Raw genomic sequence first — 17,639 nt, 5'->3', positions numbered from 1 at the left:
CATAAAACCAAATATTTGGGCATTGACATTACAATGGAGAACATTGATTTATATAAAAATAATTATGAAAAATTGTGGACGCAATTGGAAAAAGATATGGTGAAGTGGAATAGACTGAATCTATCACTGATGGGACGAATATCAGTTGTTAAGATGAATGTGTTACCTAGAGTGATGTTCCTATTACAAACTATCCCAATTGTTAAGGAAAAAAAACAATTTGATAAGTGGCAAAAGAAAATATCGGACTTTGTCTGGGCGGGGAAAAAACCGAGAGTAAAGATAAAAGTACTGTGTGACGCAAAAGAAAGGGGTGGTTTACAATTACCAAATTTAAAGTTATATCATGATGCAGTATGTTTAACATGGTTGAAGGAATGGGTGAACTTAGCTAATCAAAAATTGTTAGCTCTAGAGGGTTTCAATAATGTATTTGGATGGCATGCGTATTTATGGTATGAGACGCATAAAATGGACGGTATGTTCCAGCACCATTATGTAAAAGGGAATATATTTAAGATTTGGCAAAAATATAAAAAAATTGTAGGGGAGAAAAGACCATTGTGGATTGTCCCAGCCGAAGAGATAAGTCCACGTTCAGAATATAATGGAGAAGAATGGCTAACATAATAAAGAACTATTGACGGCAGAAGGGAATGTCTACAAATTGAAGAGTCAAAAAGATCTACCATTCGAATATGGGTGGTTACAATATAGACAAATTAATGATATATATGAAGGTGATAAAAGGAAGGTGGTGTTTAGGGGAAAGAATTTAGAACTAGAGGAGTTATTGCTAGGAGAGGGACCACAGATGATCTCTAAGATATATAAATTGTTATTGAAATGGGACACAGAAGATGAAGTAGTTAAGATGCAGATGGTGAAATGGGCAATAAATTTTAATAGAGAAATAACGATGGAGGCCTGGGAATATATGTGGAAAAATACGTTAAAAATATCAGCATGTGTCAACATAAGAGAAAATTGTTATAAAATGTTGTATAGATGGTATTTGACACCAAAAAAGTTGGCCAATATGAGTAAAGATATGTCAAATAAGTGCTGGAAATGTAAACAACATGAAGGCTCCTTTTATCATATGTGGTGGTCATGTGAAAAAGCTAAATCCTTTTGGGCTAAGATTCATGAGAAAATGGGGCAAATTTTGAAGGTTAATATGAGTAAAAATCCAGAACTGTTACTGTTAGGATTAACTATGGAAAAGATTAAGGTTAGAGATAGAACATTGTTACTTTATATGATTGTGGCAGCAAGGTTGTTATATGCAAAATACTGGAAACAGGAGAAGATCCCGGAAATTGAAGAATGGATTCAAAAACTATTATACATGGCAGAGATGGACAAAATGATGAGAAAACTGAGAGAACAAAACTCAAAAGAATTTCAAGAAAACTGGCAGAAAATGAAGGATTACTTAGAAAAGGAATTGGATGTAAAAGGGAAATTAGTAATCTTTGATAACTACTGAAAGATAGATATTAAGTGACTTTACCTGTAATCAAAAAGATTAGATGTAAATTAGATGTAATGATCAGGGATAGGACGGTTCTAGCACTGTTGGAAGTCAAAAAAAAGGGGGAGGGAGGGGTAGAGGGCATACACTAGTTAAGGGAAGAATAATTCATGTTTTTATATTGGATGTATATGCTAACCTACCAAAATAAATAAAAAAAATTATTTAAAAAAAAGAAAAATACAGGAAGCCTATAAAGTAGAGAGGAAGAAGGTTTGGGGACTTTTCCTCCTCTATTTCAGAGGCCTTGGCCTCTAAGGTGGGAGTTCAGTGCTTCCTTCTATTAGGAATACTTTTTTTGTGTGATTCTGAGGCTCCTGGCCTAAAACTCGGAGTGGCCTTTGCCCCACAGGATGGGCACAACATCTGCCCCTGCAAGCAGGCTGCCCTAGCCACAGGTAAGGGAGGTGTAAGTAGCAACCATCGACACGAGCAGCTGCAAGCAAGCAAGTGGGTATGAGTGGCCACGGCAAGTAAGTGGCAGGTGCAAGCAGCAGTCATCACAGCAGGGGTGGGTAGGTTGAGTAGCCGCAACCATGATGTGCTGACAGCAGGCAGGGATGAGCAGCAACTACAAGCTGGCAGATCCAACCCGGCCGGAGACTCTTCCTCTTCCTCTTTCTATGAGGGGGACCTTTCCATGGCCAGTTTTGCTTCCCAGTCTGCCCTGATTACTGGGAGTATGGATGAAGCACTTCAGGGAAGGAGCCTGTGGCGTTCAACTGTAAGGTGACCAACGGAGTGCCCCCTGCTGCCTAGAGCTGATTGCCTTGGCCTGGCCGCTATCTTGGAGGTGCCAAGAACAGAAGATGAGCCATGTTAACAGACTGAGAGCTCAGAAAATATTACATCTATATAAATGATGTGGAAATTTCCCCCTGGCCCAAACCTCCCCTTGCAAAACACCGTAAGCCCTTAGGAGCTGGAGAAGGGCCATTTCCTCACCTAGTCACTTTTCTCTTCCTTCTCTTAACTGGTGCTCAACCTTCGTAGCCTTATTAGGCAGTATCGGGGAAGTCACCTTTTAACTGGCAGACTAATATTTTTCTGCATAACTGGGGAGTCCCTGAAGAATGCAGAAGACTACAAGGATTGTCCTTTAACTGTCCTTCTGATAAACACTCAGCAACCAATATCATCATCGTCATCATCATCGTCATCATCATCGTCATTTATTTATTTGATTTATAGCCTGCCCTTCCCGAACGTGCTCAGAGCAGGTTACAATAAGAAGTAAAAATAGAGAAATACAGTAAAATATAGTAAAATCACAGGCTCCAAACCCAATTGGTACTCAGTTGGTACTCAATGGAAGACTCTGGAAGTTCTGAGAGGTATTGCAGTGTGTGTGTTGGTGGGAGGAGGGGTGAAGGAATTATAAATGATGCGGAACTTTCCTCCAACCCAATATTACCAGGTGGGTTCCATGGGCTCTCGGGAGCAGCAGCAGCAGCAGCAGCCACCTTCCCCACCTTCCTCTATTTCCCCTCTTTAACTGTCTCTTGATTGTGCTTAACATTTCATGCTTCCTGGAGCATGTTCAGGACTCACGGGGTTATCTTTGTTCTTATGGCTGATTTTTCAGTGTTATGTTTTTCTGTTCTGCTGGGGACTTCCCCAAAATATATAGCCCCAAATTGATGTGTAGGTGGCACTGTTAACTGCTTTCATAACTGGCACAAGCAAATCACTTGCCTATTAGACACAGTAATGCAATGCACACTAAGCCAAACGGAAAAATCAATGACAGCCGGTATTATTGGAACTTCTTGGGATCTGCTCAGTATTCTGGCGTGTCAGAATCCCAGAAGGCCGGAGGGAGGGGGAGTGTGCAAAGAGAGAGACTCGTCCGCAACTGACTGAGACGCTTTCCAAGAAGCAGAGAGTTGCAGACCGATCTGGTACCAAAAATGGATGGGCCGATAAGGCTTATCTTTCCAACGAGGTGTTTTCTACCAGTCATCTAGTTGGCTCACTGATTTGGGAAGAGCTTTAATTTAGTTCTATAGCGGCTCTTGTTTGCTTGCTATCCTACTCTTTCTGATGCTGCGCCTGCTAGGCACTGGGGGGAAATGGTTGCTGGTACACGCTGGCACAGAGGCAGGCAGTACTGCTGTCTAGGGAAATGCAGCAAATGTTAAACTTACTTCAGCTGGTGCTGACAGATGGCACTGCCAGCACATTAGGTGAAGAGAAGGAATATGTTTGCAGGCCAGTGCTGAATGGGGGAGGAGAGCGGACAGGGGGGCAAGGCAACAAAACACAACAGACAACAGTGTTGGAGTTGTAAGAAGCCACAACTTTATTGATATTACAGCTCGTGGAGCATAGGGCACTCCATAGGGCACTGATCCGAGCTTCGGCTGATCCGCCTGTCAGCTGATGACTCCTATGCCCCCCCTGACTGCTGCTGAGGGGTGGGGCACAAACCATGGGATGACAGTCCGTGGGATGCCACATGAGTGCCCATCCCTGTGTGGATCCCCTGCCACCTGGGAGTGAGGCGGCTCTGACGGCCCTGCTGGGCATGCACCTACCATGCCTCACTCACATGCCAAGAGCCAAGTGCTGAGGGGTGGGGCCAGCTCCCCTGACCAGGGCTTGCAGCAGATGTGCACAGACTGTGCCTCCCAGGCCCTCCGTGCTTCCCTGCCCCTCCTTGCAACATGGTGGGAGTCTGGGGGCTGGTGTCTCTAGCATGCCCTGGAGCACACTGATATAAAGTGTGCTCAGGGAGGGAAGGGGTTGGCTTTTAATCCCCTCACCTTTTAAATAGACCCCATCCTTTGATTATATGGAAGCAAAGGTTAGCGCCCCTCATTGTGCTCACCTTCTCTTGGGTTGCCAGAAATGTGCACCTGTAAGTGAAAAAACGGCATCTAACACAGAGAGCTTTTGTCCCACTTGCTTGAAATTTGGCCACAGAAGCTTCAGCGAGGCAGGCCAGTATAAAGGAATTCCTGTAGCCTGGATCCTACCTTACTTTTCAAGATGCCTCTGGGTTGGGTTTTGAAGAGTTATGGATGGACCCTCCTCTGCTTGAATTGCATTTGGATTGCTAATGTGCACTTCTTCTGCAAATGTGCGTCTATGGGAAGCGTGAACATTTTAAGAGAGCTGCTCGAATGGCTTATTGTGTGTATTCTCATAATGTTGCTTGGGGGGTTGTAATGTGCAGAGGGGGGCAGCAGCAACCCAGACAACTGCCCAGTCTGCAGTGGTAATGGTTAGATTGCTAGATGCAGTTGGAGCCTGGCTCTGGTTCTGCCCCTCAGGTCAACGTCATCTATCTGGAAAGAAAGGCCCATCTTTGTACTGAGATAAAGTGAAGGGTTAAAACAATCACATTCCAAACAAGCAAGCAGAGCATCTCATGGCCTGAACTCTTTGGTCAGATGAAAGCCAGGTGCAGAAACAGGATATCGGCTTGAAAAATGTGTCTTAATTATGAACAAAGAACGTTTCGCAGTAAGGCTCCGAGCAGTGAAAATTCGTATTATGAGCCTGTTATCTGCAAACTTCATCAGTATCACTAGCTCTGAATAAATTGAAATACAAACTCCCCATTCTCCTGGTTTGGTGGTAGGGAATACATGACAGGAAGAGTCTTGCTGGGAACCAGGCAGCATGGGCCCCCCCTCCCTCTCTCTTTCCTTCTCCCATGGAATTCGTCCCCCGTTGCCCCTCTTTCCCCTGTTACATTCCTGCAGTAAGAACTTGAGATGCTGAGAACTCATTGTTTCCCCAGTGCCGAAAATAACTTACTGGCTGAGAGCTGGAAATCCCTGGTTGCAGGTACAGTCCACTAGGTAGTTGGAGACAAATTTGTTGTACGTTCAACCCTCTACCTGCAATATGATCAATAAGACATTGGCCTACCTTACAAGGTTGTTAATAGGAGATCATATATAAGAAATTGTTTGAAGATTCAGAAAAGGTTACATGAATGCGAACCATCTTTTGCACTAGTGTAGCCTATTTTTTCAGTATATCACATAAATGGGACAATTGCATGCATGTCCTGACAAAAGATTTATTTAAAACATAAGCTGTTGTACATCTGGTTCTGGAAACAGCTTGCAAACCCATTCGGTAAAATATCCTGAGGGGCAGGCAGAGAAGGATTTATCCAAGTTGTGCTTTCTGTCTCTTCTGTGCCTGCTTCATCTCTGCACATTCTATTCACTGCACTTTCCCTAAGATAATGGTGATTTCTCACTGGTGTAATGGAGAAAATGCCAAACCAAAAGTTAATTCAGCCTATTCAGTGCTGTAATTGCATTCTAGTAGACATTTAACAAGGTTGGGAAAAGGAACCAACATCTCTGTCTATTCCTGCCAGTTTTAGTCACATTGTGTATCCCCCAGTGCAGGCAGGGGTCTTCCACAGTGGCCTTCAGCCAGCTGCTGAAATATGGGACCATCTCACACATTGTGATGTTTATTTTTAGTCCCTGACCTACAGAGGACCAACACACAAGGGGAAGTGACAAACCAAATTATTCACAACCAACCTCAAACGTTCCAGGATGTTCCCGTAGACATTTGCACACTACTCAGTGATTTTTTCTTCTGATTTTACTTATTTATTCATTAATTTGTTTAAAACATAAGACTTCTTAGACAGTGTACACAGTTAAAACATTAATAAAATGATAAAAAGACAAAACAATAAATCATCATTGGTGAACAACAATTAATACAAGACCATGGACCAATTTGACTACCTGCAACTTCTTTCTACTTTGAAAATATCAACTGCAGGGAAACGAACATGGGAAAAAACTTTGCTTATGAGTTTTCCTCTCGCCAGCACATAATACTACACAATTTGTAGTCTTGTATAAACTCTGCTATCTCATGCACCCCCTAAAATTCACCTCCAGTGTTGTTAATACAAGCATCAGCACCTCCTTCCACTACTCTCAGCCTTCCAAGTGATCCATCCATGTGTCCTGTCTGTTGTTAGAGAGACATTTGATAAACTGCCTTTTTAATATTTTCAGTATGATGTTTCCATTTTTTAAAATCTTCTCAGCAAAACAAGGGCACGGTCTGATACTGCTGTAGCATAGTGGTCAAGTGGCTAGATTCTGAGCCAGCACTCTGCTAGTTTGACTCCCACTATTTCCATCAACTCTGTGGGGGGCCTTGGATCAGCCATTCCTCTCAGCCCCAGCTCCCCGGCTACATTGTAGGAATAATAATAACACTGTGTTCATCACTCTGAGTGTGGTACTAATCTGACCAGAAGGGTAGTACATAAACACACTGTTGTTGTTTTATTGTTATTACTAGCAACAAAACCTGTTGTGGGAAATAATACCACAGGCTCTAGAAAGGGGAGGCCAGGCAGGCAGGCATTCCAACCTCCTCCGTCACTGATCCCAGCCAGATGAAGGAAGGGGGGCAAGCATGGCCACCTCTTCTCCACCTGATCCCAGCCAAGTGAATGGGGGGGAGAGCATTGCCTCCTACTCTACACCTGATCTCGGCTGGGTGAAGGGGGTGGGCATTGTTGTCTGCTCCACTCCTGATCCCAGCCGGGTGAACAGGCGAGCCTTGCCACATGCTCCGTGCCTGATCCTGGCCAAGGGAAGAAGGGTGTGAAGAAGGGACAGGCATTGCCTCCTACTCTGTGCCTAATTCCAGGTAGGTGATGTCAGCGGGGGGGGGGGGAGCTTTGCCGCCTGATCCATGCCTGATTCAACAAAATTATAATTGAATACAGACGGGTTTTTGCCTTCAGCACAGAGAATCTTTGCAGGAGAGAATCCTAACAACTCTTCAGCATTTCGTTGGGACATAGAGACTCTACCCCTTCAGGATGCTGTGGGACTGATTATTACCTAGTATGGTGTATTGGACATTAAGTGATTTAAAGGATTGTATTTATGGATAACAGTAGAAGATAAAATTATTTTTGCATTAATCTTTGCAATTAGAATTAATTGAATATATTGTCATTGTCTTCTAAAGAAAAAATGTTTCCCTTGTGTGGGTTCCACATGGTTTGCTATTAGATTTTGGGGAAAGCCTCTCTTATTTTGTATCCCATGCCTGATTCCAGCAGATTGAACAGGGGGATTGCCTATTGCCTCCTCCTCGGTGCCTGATCCTGGCCGGGTGAAGGGGGAATGGGCATCACCACCTGCTCCACTTCTGATACCAAAAAACAGAAAACAAACAGAAGCTCCCTTAGTACTGATGTCTGTACAAACTGTGGAGACCCACACCTAAGGGACTAATACAATCAAAAAAGCTTATAAAATATAAATTTTTATAAATATATTTTTGAATTTTAAGGTGCTAATAAATGTGAATAAATAAATACAGAACACCCTTCACATATAAGCGTCATACAAAATCTCAATACAAAACACTGCTTGCAAGGATGACATTTAAATACCTAAGAGGCAAATGGCCAAACAATATTCAATGTAACAATGTTCCATTCAAACTGAAATCCTCTTGTATGAAGGTGCAAAGGTGTCAGAGTTGTCCCGAAGGAGTCTCTAGACAAAGACAGGTAAGTATTCACTTTTAATCTTCCAAAGGGTAATAAATACTCATATTCTCTTTTTTTCTTTTTCATTTGCAGGTGTACGTAAGCAGATGGAAATCAAGGAGCCACTGACCCAACAAGGAACCAGTCATCAAAAATGCTTGTTTCCAGGTTCTAGCTTCATCAGTGCACAGCCAGTTTGGTGCGTGCACCATACTGACACATGAGAGTTTGCAGTTGTCAGTACTGATGCAGGTTGGCAAGATCTACTGAGCTCTGATGAAGCTACAATCTGCTCCAGTCCTGATCCCATATGGGTGAAGTCAGAGGGAGGGCATTGCCACCTGCTCTGCTGCAGATCCCATCTGGAAGAAGGAGGAGGGCATGCATTGCTGCCAACTGAGAGACTTGAGACCCAGTTTGGCTCTAATTTGGTGAGGTGGGTTTGATTCCTCACTCCTCCAATTGAAGCCAGCTGGGTGACCTTGGGCTAGTCACAGCTCCCTGGAGCTCTCTCAGCCCCACCCACCTCACAGGGTGTTTGTTGTGGAGTAATAATGACATACTTTGTAAACCACTCTGAGTGGGCATTGAGTTGTCCTGAAGGGTGGTATATAAATTGAATGTTATTATTATTATTATTATTATTATTATTATTATTATTATTATTATAACTCTGCACCTGATCCCCACTGGGTGAGGCTGGTGGGTGGCCTTGCCACGTGCTCTGCTTCTGATCCCAGCTGGATGAAGAGGGGCTGGGCATTGCAACCTGCTCCACTCCTGACCCCAGCTGGGTGAAAGGCAGCTGGGCATTGACAAAAGCTGCATTTCTGATCCCAGCTGGGTAAAGACGGGGATGGACATTAGCACCTGCTCCACTCCTGATCCCAGCCAGGTGAAAGCGGAGGGCAGGCATTGTCACTAGGGGTGTCTACTTTGGGTTTTGGATTCGGGCAAAATACCTGAATCCAGCCAGATTTGGTAAGATTCAGTATTTCAGTATGGCACCCCCAACCACCTAGACAGACCCCTTGTTTCCTCCATCTATATATATATATAAAGACGAGTGTCCTGACTGACTCATCAACACCCAGCCCAAACCCCTGGACCTAGAAACATGACATTTGGGGAGAACGTTCCTTTTGTGATATAGAGGCTCATTAAGAAGGGATTTTAAGAAATTCACCTCCTAAGGGGGTAAAAAGAGGAAAAACGTGTTTTCCCGTAGGGATACAGCTTCCCTGTATGACTGGCAGGGTGTTCCTCCTCCCCACCACCAACTGCCAATTCAGCCTCCCTGAGGTCATTTGCATATGCAGCCTGATTGGTCATCATCCCAACATTCTAAACAGTATGCAGGACACATGCAGTACCTCAGGACACATAAAATGACTCCCAATCTACCCCCTAGGGTTGCCAATCTCCCTGTGTGGCTGGCAGACTGATGGGTCATCTGTGGAACTCTGTGTTCTGAGGTAAAAATCAGGTCAAGGAAACTGCAGACAGTTGAAGAAAGATAGTACAAGACTTGTGAATAGGGATTTTATATAAAAGTCAGTATGGCAACTGAGTTTTTAAATGTTCATGAGGTGATGGTGCATGACCTTTTTAGAGGCCATGTCAATGTGAACCTCTCACATGAACCTGCTGAAGTGCCCACCACATCACCCCTCCCTCAGTCCAACTCCACCTCACACCTCTTGCAGCCATCACCTCTTACAGCTGCCAAGAAGCCTTTTGGCAGATGTCGTGCAAGATACACCGATGCTAAAAAGAGTAAGCAACTTAGAGATGTGGCAAGGAAATATGCACGTCCTTCTCCTGCGGTGCACTAAGCAGCAGTGGCCAAGTACCAGCAAGATCACCCCAAGGTGCACAGAGCAGCAGAGTCTCTTTCTATGAGCAAAGCAATCCTGGAAGACAAGTAGAGAGGCGCTCACTTCCATGGAAGGTCAAGGCTCATTCAGGCATGGCAGATGATCCTTCACTACCTTCAAGCTACCTCTTAACCACATCCATGCAGAAGCACGTCTGTTCAGCATCTCAAAACAAAGTAACATGGCCCAAGTGCTGTGGAACTGTAAGCTCATTATTTGGGATGAGAGCACCATGGCACACAAGGGGTGTTTTGAGGCACTGAGCATAATCCTCAAAGATGTCAGGGGCAACGAGAGGGCGATGCTGGCTGGAGTCACAGTGCTGCTGGCTAGAGACTCTGCCAGTAGTCCCAAGGGGAACTCAAGCTGATGAGGTTACTGTGTGTGTCAAGGCGCCGCATCTGTGGCCCCTCATCAGGAAACTCTCACTAAGAAGGAACATGAGGGTCCACTGGAGAGGCGAGGTGTCTGCTGGGGAATTCTCTGAACTCCTACTAAAGATAGGGGACAGAGAGTATCCCAAGTCCAAAGGAAAGGTGACCATCCCTGCAGGCCTGGGCACAGTAGTGACAACCCTAGCAGACTTAACAGCCACGATATACCCTGATATCAACACTAGACATGGGCACAAAATGCATTACGAACCAAAAAAACCCACGAACTGCCTGATCTTCCGTGATCCTGCGGTTCGTGAGCGTCCATGGCCAACAAACCAGCGATCATTAAAGGCCCGGTTCGGTGAGTTCTTCCACAGTTCGTGAAGCCAGACAGTCAGGCACCATCAATCAATTCCCTTGGAAATGGAGCTGGGGGAATGCCTGAACTCTGTCTGCACTCCTTCTGTTGCCCTGGAAACCCAAATGGAAGCCTACCTTACCTTGATCGGCAGGTCTTCCTTCCAACCATGGAGCTGCAAAGTGGTTACAACCTGGGAGAAGACATCTGGGGGAGGGAGGGGGGTGTTCCGTAGCCATGGGCACTCCAATCTCATCCCTGCAAACCCTGATAGGCAGTTCTGACGGCAAACCCCTTGTACACTGGGCCAATGTCAACTGGTGGCTTTAATTGTATCGAGTGGGAGTTTCCTGGGGGCCTCGGATTGGAGACGGTATAACTCCAAGATCCCTTTTGCAATCTTGACCAAACTTGAGTGCTGGCTGGAGGAGAGCCTGCTAAGCACTCCCTGGGAATATGGGCTCTCTAAGTCCAATGGGGGCCATTCTGAGACCCACGAACCATGAACCGGTTCATCAACAGGAAAAGTCCGCTGCGGTTCGCTAGTTCGGGTTCGTCAACGGCACTGAACCACAAACCACTGGTTCATTTAATTTTTTTGGTTCATGCCCATGTCTAATTGTCACTATCATGGAGAAGTCCATGGACTGGCTGTGCAAGGCTGCCATCATTAATGAAACACTACTTAACTCACTCAAAATGGAGTACAAATCTCTAGACTCAGTGGTGCAAATGGATGATGAGGTCCACTACCCTGTGGAGTTCCTCAACATGCTCAACCCTCCTGGCGTCCCAGCCCACAAGCTTCTCCTCAAAGTGGGGGCTCCAGTGATGCTGGTCCAGAACCTCAGCCCACTCAAACTCTGCAATGGCACCAGTCTATGAGTGAAAGCCCTCCAAAGGAACATCACCAAGGCCACATTGTTCACTGGCAGTGCTTGGGGGGAGGAGGAGTCAGTGTTCATACCATGCATACCATTCATACCATCCGATAACCTCTTCGAGTTCAAGAGACTGCAGTTCCCCCTCAAGGCCTAACTTTGCTATGACGATCAACAAGTCCCAGGGATAGACACTGAAGCTGGCAGGAATTGACTTGAGGGAGGACTGCTTCTCACATGGGCAGTTCTACGTGGCCTGCTCCAGAGTGAGCTCACCCAGCAGCCTGGTGATCCAAGCACCTGAGGGGAAACCACCCATGAGGTCTACAAAGAGGTCCTTCAGTAGAAAAAAAACAGTTGTACGTATTTTTCAGTTTATTCTTTGCACTACAATCTTATCCTTTTGAAATCTCTTCAATAAATGTTACATTTTGAAATTCACTTCATCAGTTTTCAATATCAACACGCTTCTCTTTATTCACACACTTTTGTGAAGCTTGGGTACTATGCTATTATACAACAAATCCAACTCAACCCCCCCCCCAAACCAAAAAATGTTACAGACCCATAAGTATTATAACAGGATTTAAAGTAGTTAAACACTGTAGTGAAGCACGGGCATCAAGCTAGTAGGGAATAATGGAGAGGGGAGGAGGAAAGGGGCACCACTTTGGGGGGGCATTAAAATGGCCCCCACAGTCCAAGCTCCCTGAATCCTGGGGGGGAGGGGTATAAGAGGACAGGTAAGAGCAGGTCTCCAAAAGTTTGGTCATTTTGCATGCAAAATGCCACCTCAAGCCACTTAGAAAGACCCCTTGTTTTTCCCCATAGGGAACAATAGAGAGTCAAGGCGGATAGAGGCACTTTATTGGGCCCACTAAGTTTGGTATGATTTAGAAAGAGGATGCATCCCAGGCTCTCAGAAATCCGGGAGCCACATCTCCATTGAAATCAATGGCTGAATCTTTCTTAATCATATCCGAAATGACCCAAATAGCAATTTCCGAAGCGGATTGCTGCTTTGGAAATCGCTTGATTCTGAATCTTTTTCTCAATTTGGGTAAACTGAATCAGGAAAACCAAATCACCCTGGCACGGCACACCCCTAATTGCCACCTTCTTTGCTCCTGATCCCAGCTGGGTGAAGGTAGGGGGCAGGCATTGGCACCTGCTTTACTCCTGATCCCAGCTGGGTGAAGGTGGAAGGTGGGTATTGCCACCTACATTACTCCTGATCCAAGGTGGGTGAATTTGGGGGGGAGCATTGCCACCTGCTTTGCTCTTGATCCCAGTTGGGTGAAACCAGAGGGCAGGCACTGCTATCTGCTCCGCTTCTGATCCTAACTGGGTTAAAGCGGGGGATTGCATGGCCACCTGCTCCCCTCCTTATCCCAGCTGGGTTTTGGTGGAGGGCAAGGATTGCCACCTACTTCACTCCTGATACCCACTGTGTGAAGGTGGAGGCCTAACATTGCCACCTGCTCCACTCCTGATCCCACCTGGTTGAAGGCCAGGGGCAGACATTGTCACCTGCTCTGCTCCTGATTAGGGGTGTGCAGGGCCAGCCTGATTCGATAAACCTGATTAGGGTTTACCCAAATCAGGAAACCGATTTGACATAATGGGAATACCAAATCAGCAAGCCGATTCGGTATACATGATTCGGTATGATTCAGCTTTGATTAGGAGAGATTCGGTCATTGTTTTCAATGGGGAACTTTCTCCTGGCTTTCCTGGAGCCTGGAGGGGGGCATTTTCTCTCCAAATCAAACCAAACGTGGTGGGGACCTTCTGCTAACTCTTCTCTAACTACCCACCAAGTTTCAGAAAGATTGGACTTTGGGGGGCCATGTTATGGCCCCCCAAAGAAGGTACCCCAATCCTCCTGCAATCTCCATTATTCTCTATGGGGAAACACAAGTCATCGTTCTAAGTGGCTTGGGGGGGCATTTTGCAAGCAAAATGCAACCAACTTTCAGGGGACCTGCTCCCACCTGTCCTCTCACCCTCACCCAAGTCTCAAGCAGATAGCACTTTGGGGGGGCATTTTATGGACCCCCAAAGAAGCTACTTCTTTCCTCCCCCACTCCACTATTTCCTATGGGGGGGAAAAGGGGGCTTGTCTGGCTAGGGGCGGCTTTTTTTTACACAAAATGCCCCCAACCTTCAGGGACTTGCTCCCACCGGTCCTCCCACCCCCCAAGTGTCAAGCAGATCCCACTTTTGAGGAGGCATTTCATCCCCCCCCAAAGGTGGTTCACCTGCCACACCACTTAATGTCTTTCTACTGTGGGGAAGACTTCCACACAGCAGAAACACATGGGATTGGGGCTGCCAATGGCCACAGTCCACCTGCACCCAAATTGCCAAAGACCAGACATCCACTCTCCAAAACCTATCCTTCCCCATCCTGTGGCCAGCCACTTTCTATTGATTCCTATGGGAAAATCTTCCACAGCAGGAACACATGGAATGTGGCATCTATGGCCACAGGCACAGTCCCCCTTTTAAATCCACCCCCCAACAGCCCCACACAGACCCAAAGACACCCTCCCCAACATTCCCACACCGGCCACTACCCCAAGAGCAGGCTGGCCAGCTGTCCCCCATTGTTCCATATGATGGGAACTTCTAAACTCTTTCCCAGGGCAATTATGCACAACTTAGCGGTGCCATAATGGAGGGCACACTCCCAAGTGCAAGCTTGTCCCTGTGAAAGCATACCTGAACCACATACACCCTCCCCAAAATTCCACCACAACCTATAGAGATGGCTGGCCAGCCAGCCCCATTGTTTCCTATGATGGGAACCAACTGCACACCAAAGAATAAAAGACAAACACACTGAATAAAGTTTTTGTCAGGGCTAGCAGCGGCCGCCGCTGGGCGGGGCGCTGGGCAGTCTGCTCCTGATGTCAAAGGGGGGCCAGGGATTCACAGGAACCTGCTCTGTGGAAGGAGAGGCAGTATACCTCACCCAGACTCCCTCTCAGTCCACTCACTGGCCTGCTCAACCTGTGCCACTCACCCATTTTGGTCTCTGTCATCTCCTCCTCCTTGGTCCACTCTCCTAGCCTTTGCTCTCACATTGCTCTGCTTCCACTCCACGCCATCACTCCTTACTCACACCCAACCACCCCAGAGCTCTTCCCAGCCAGCTTTTATAGGGCCTTCTCTCCGCACCCCGCCCTCCTTGCCGGTCCTGCCTGCCAGGCCACACCCCTCCTTGGCCTCCCAGCATTGACCTGGGCTCTCTCAAGCTGCTGCAGTTGGGGTAGCTGGCTGGGCTGCCTGGATCAGCAACAGCTGCATTAGGTTGGCTGGCTGCCAGGCCTCTCTGGCTGAGCTGCTTACTGAAGGTAGGCCCAGCTGTGGCCCCTTGGCCGGCTGCCCAGCTCTTCCCACAGAATGCCTTCAGCAGCTCCACCTGGAGGGGCTTGGTTGTGAGCATCTCCTGAGCCAGGCTGCTGACTTCAAGCTGAGGTGGAGGCTGGGGCGTGGCTCTGAGCTGCTGTGGTTGCTTCTCTTCCCTGCCAGGTAAGAGCTCTGTTTGGGCTGCTGCTGGGCCCCTATTCCCCCTGCCTTGGCCTTTTTCTTCTGGCCTGCTTAGCCCCCTCTCCTCCCCCTGGAGGGTGGGACTAGCTGGTCTCTCCCTGCTCCCTCCAGCCCTCTGAGGCTCTGGCCTTTTGCCCCTTCCCCCTGGAGTAGGCAGGTTCTGGACCTGGTTGCTGGTTGGGGTGGCAGGGTTGCTGCCTCCTGGTTGCCTCCCACTGTTCCCTCCTGGCAAGTCTGGGGGCTGGGGATCAGACCCCGGACAGGTTTTAAAAAATTATTTTCTAACTTTCAAAGTACAACTGTAGAGGCAAAGTATTGTAACACATCACACCAGCAGTCTCCTACACAAAAATAACATAACTCACTTCACATCAAAGAATCACAAAAACACAATTGCTGACAAAAACACTTTATTTCTTTAACTGCTTTAGATTACACAGCAGGAGGGCACACCACAGAGCATGCCAGCAGTCTCCTACACAAAAATAACACAACTCAATTCACATCAAAGAATCAGAAAAACACAATGGCTGTAAAAAACCCTTTATTTCTTTAACTGCTTTAGCTTACACAGCCTCCCTCCAATCCAAAAAAAAAAAGGACAGAATAACAAAAACCACACACACACACACACAGCTTATTCCATACCACTTTATTTCTTGGCACATGAGGGCATGAAGGCAAACACCCATCCATCCCAAACCAAATTGATGGGGGAAACTCTTGCAACCAGGTCCAGCAGAACCATTGTCATTTCCTGCAGCTGTGCTTTCAGTTCAGCCAGTGGAGAAACACCACAAAGCAGAACTGTGCACAGCCACAGGCACAACACAATGGCATTTTCGGAGCAGTGTTGCAGATGTTCCCCCCACCCCCTGCCAGCCTCAGGCTGTACCTGCAAACATCTGTGAGACACCGATGTTGCCTTCATCATCAGCTGGCCACCTGCATCGTCCCCAACTGCCCCCCACCCCCACAACCCCCCCTCAACATGAATATTTTAACAGCATGCAATCACATTTGAAAACATCAAACAGCATTTGAAAACATCCAAAAACAGTAAACAGTAAAAAGCAGCAAAGTGTAAGTATCCCTAACCTGACTGGTCCCTATCTAACCTATTTCTCCCTCCAGTGGCAATCAACATTTCTGGGGTATGTCATTATTTTTCAGAATAAATTTGGTCCCACAGGGTCTGTCACAGTTTTGGGTCAGAGTTTTAATTCCTTTTGCGGAGGGAGACAAATTGCAGTGTTCATTCCCTTTGCCACTGGTACCCACCCTCCTTCTGCTGGCTGATTTTAACTACGTCTAACAAGTTTAATGCAGGGGAGAGCGTGATTCCAAAGGACTGGGCTCGCAGAGGATGCAGGCCACATGGTGGGCTCACCTCATTCACTCTAGAAGTCCAGTCCTGAGAAATCAAAGAGCTGAGAGTTGACCTTCAGGAAGGTCAACTGCTCGACTCTCCATTGGAGAAGATGAGAGCGATGTGGGCTGACAATGTCACCCACATGGGAAAAGATGTGCTCACTCTCCACGCTCATCGGAGGGCATGAGAGCAGCCACTGCAACTCAAGGGAGAGGTCTGGCCAGACCCACTCCTTCTTGGTCCAGTAGCTGAGCAGATTGGTGGAGAGCAATTCGCAGGGATCCGCAAGGTAGTCCCTGACCACTGCCTCCGCCGAATCCTCTCTCACATGCCTCACAATCCCAGAGGGGCCGAGGGGCCACCGGAGCATCTCCATCTCCATGGACACTCCAGCTGGAACAAGGTCAGCACGAGGTGTATTTGGGTCCACAAAGGTGGCCAGATTCCTCTGGAGCGTGTGCACCAAGGGAATGACCAGACCCAGGGTCTCTGTGTCTGACAAGACTGCCACAGTGAAGTCCTTGAAGGGCTTCAGGACCTCAACTGTCTGGGTGATGGTGAGCCAATCCTCCTGGCTGAACTCATCCACCTGACTTGCACCACCGCTCTCGGAGAGCCACACGTGGAGTGCGGCCTGCTGCTCTACCAGTGCTCAAGCATGGCACAGGTGGAGTTTCAGCGAGTGGTAATGTCTGTGAACAGTACGTGCTCTAGCACGTCTGTCCAGGCCTGCTTCTGGCGCAGTTCGTGAGTGGCTGTCACGCTGCACAAGAAGTGACTCGTGAGCCTCCGACATTTCTGGAGCAGCAACTGGAAATCATGAGTCATGGGATCACGGGGTTCCTTAGAGGAGTCCATCCCAAGTGCATCTCTCACCACTAGGTGAAGCTTGTGGGCCGCACAGTAAATGCACTCTTGGCTCACTAGTTGCACTGCTGCCCTCTATCGCTGCCACCACCTGTCACCATGCATCCCACGGTGTTAAGGATAGAGTCTTGGTTTATTACATGACGGTGGCTGCAAGACTACTGTATGCTCAACACTGGAGACAGGAGGAGCTACCAGAAATTCAAGATTGGATTCAAAAATTGTTGCACATGGTGGAAATGGACAAATTAACAAGGAAATTGAGAGAACGAAATCCAAGGGAATTTGTGGAAGATTGGGGTAATTT

Source organism: Eublepharis macularius, chromosome 13, assembly GCF_028583425.1.
Source record: "Eublepharis macularius isolate TG4126 chromosome 13, MPM_Emac_v1.0, whole genome shotgun sequence".
In the NCBI taxonomy this organism is placed as follows: domain Eukaryota; kingdom Metazoa; phylum Chordata; class Lepidosauria; order Squamata; family Eublepharidae; genus Eublepharis; species Eublepharis macularius.
This window is presented reverse-complemented; position numbering follows the sequence as displayed.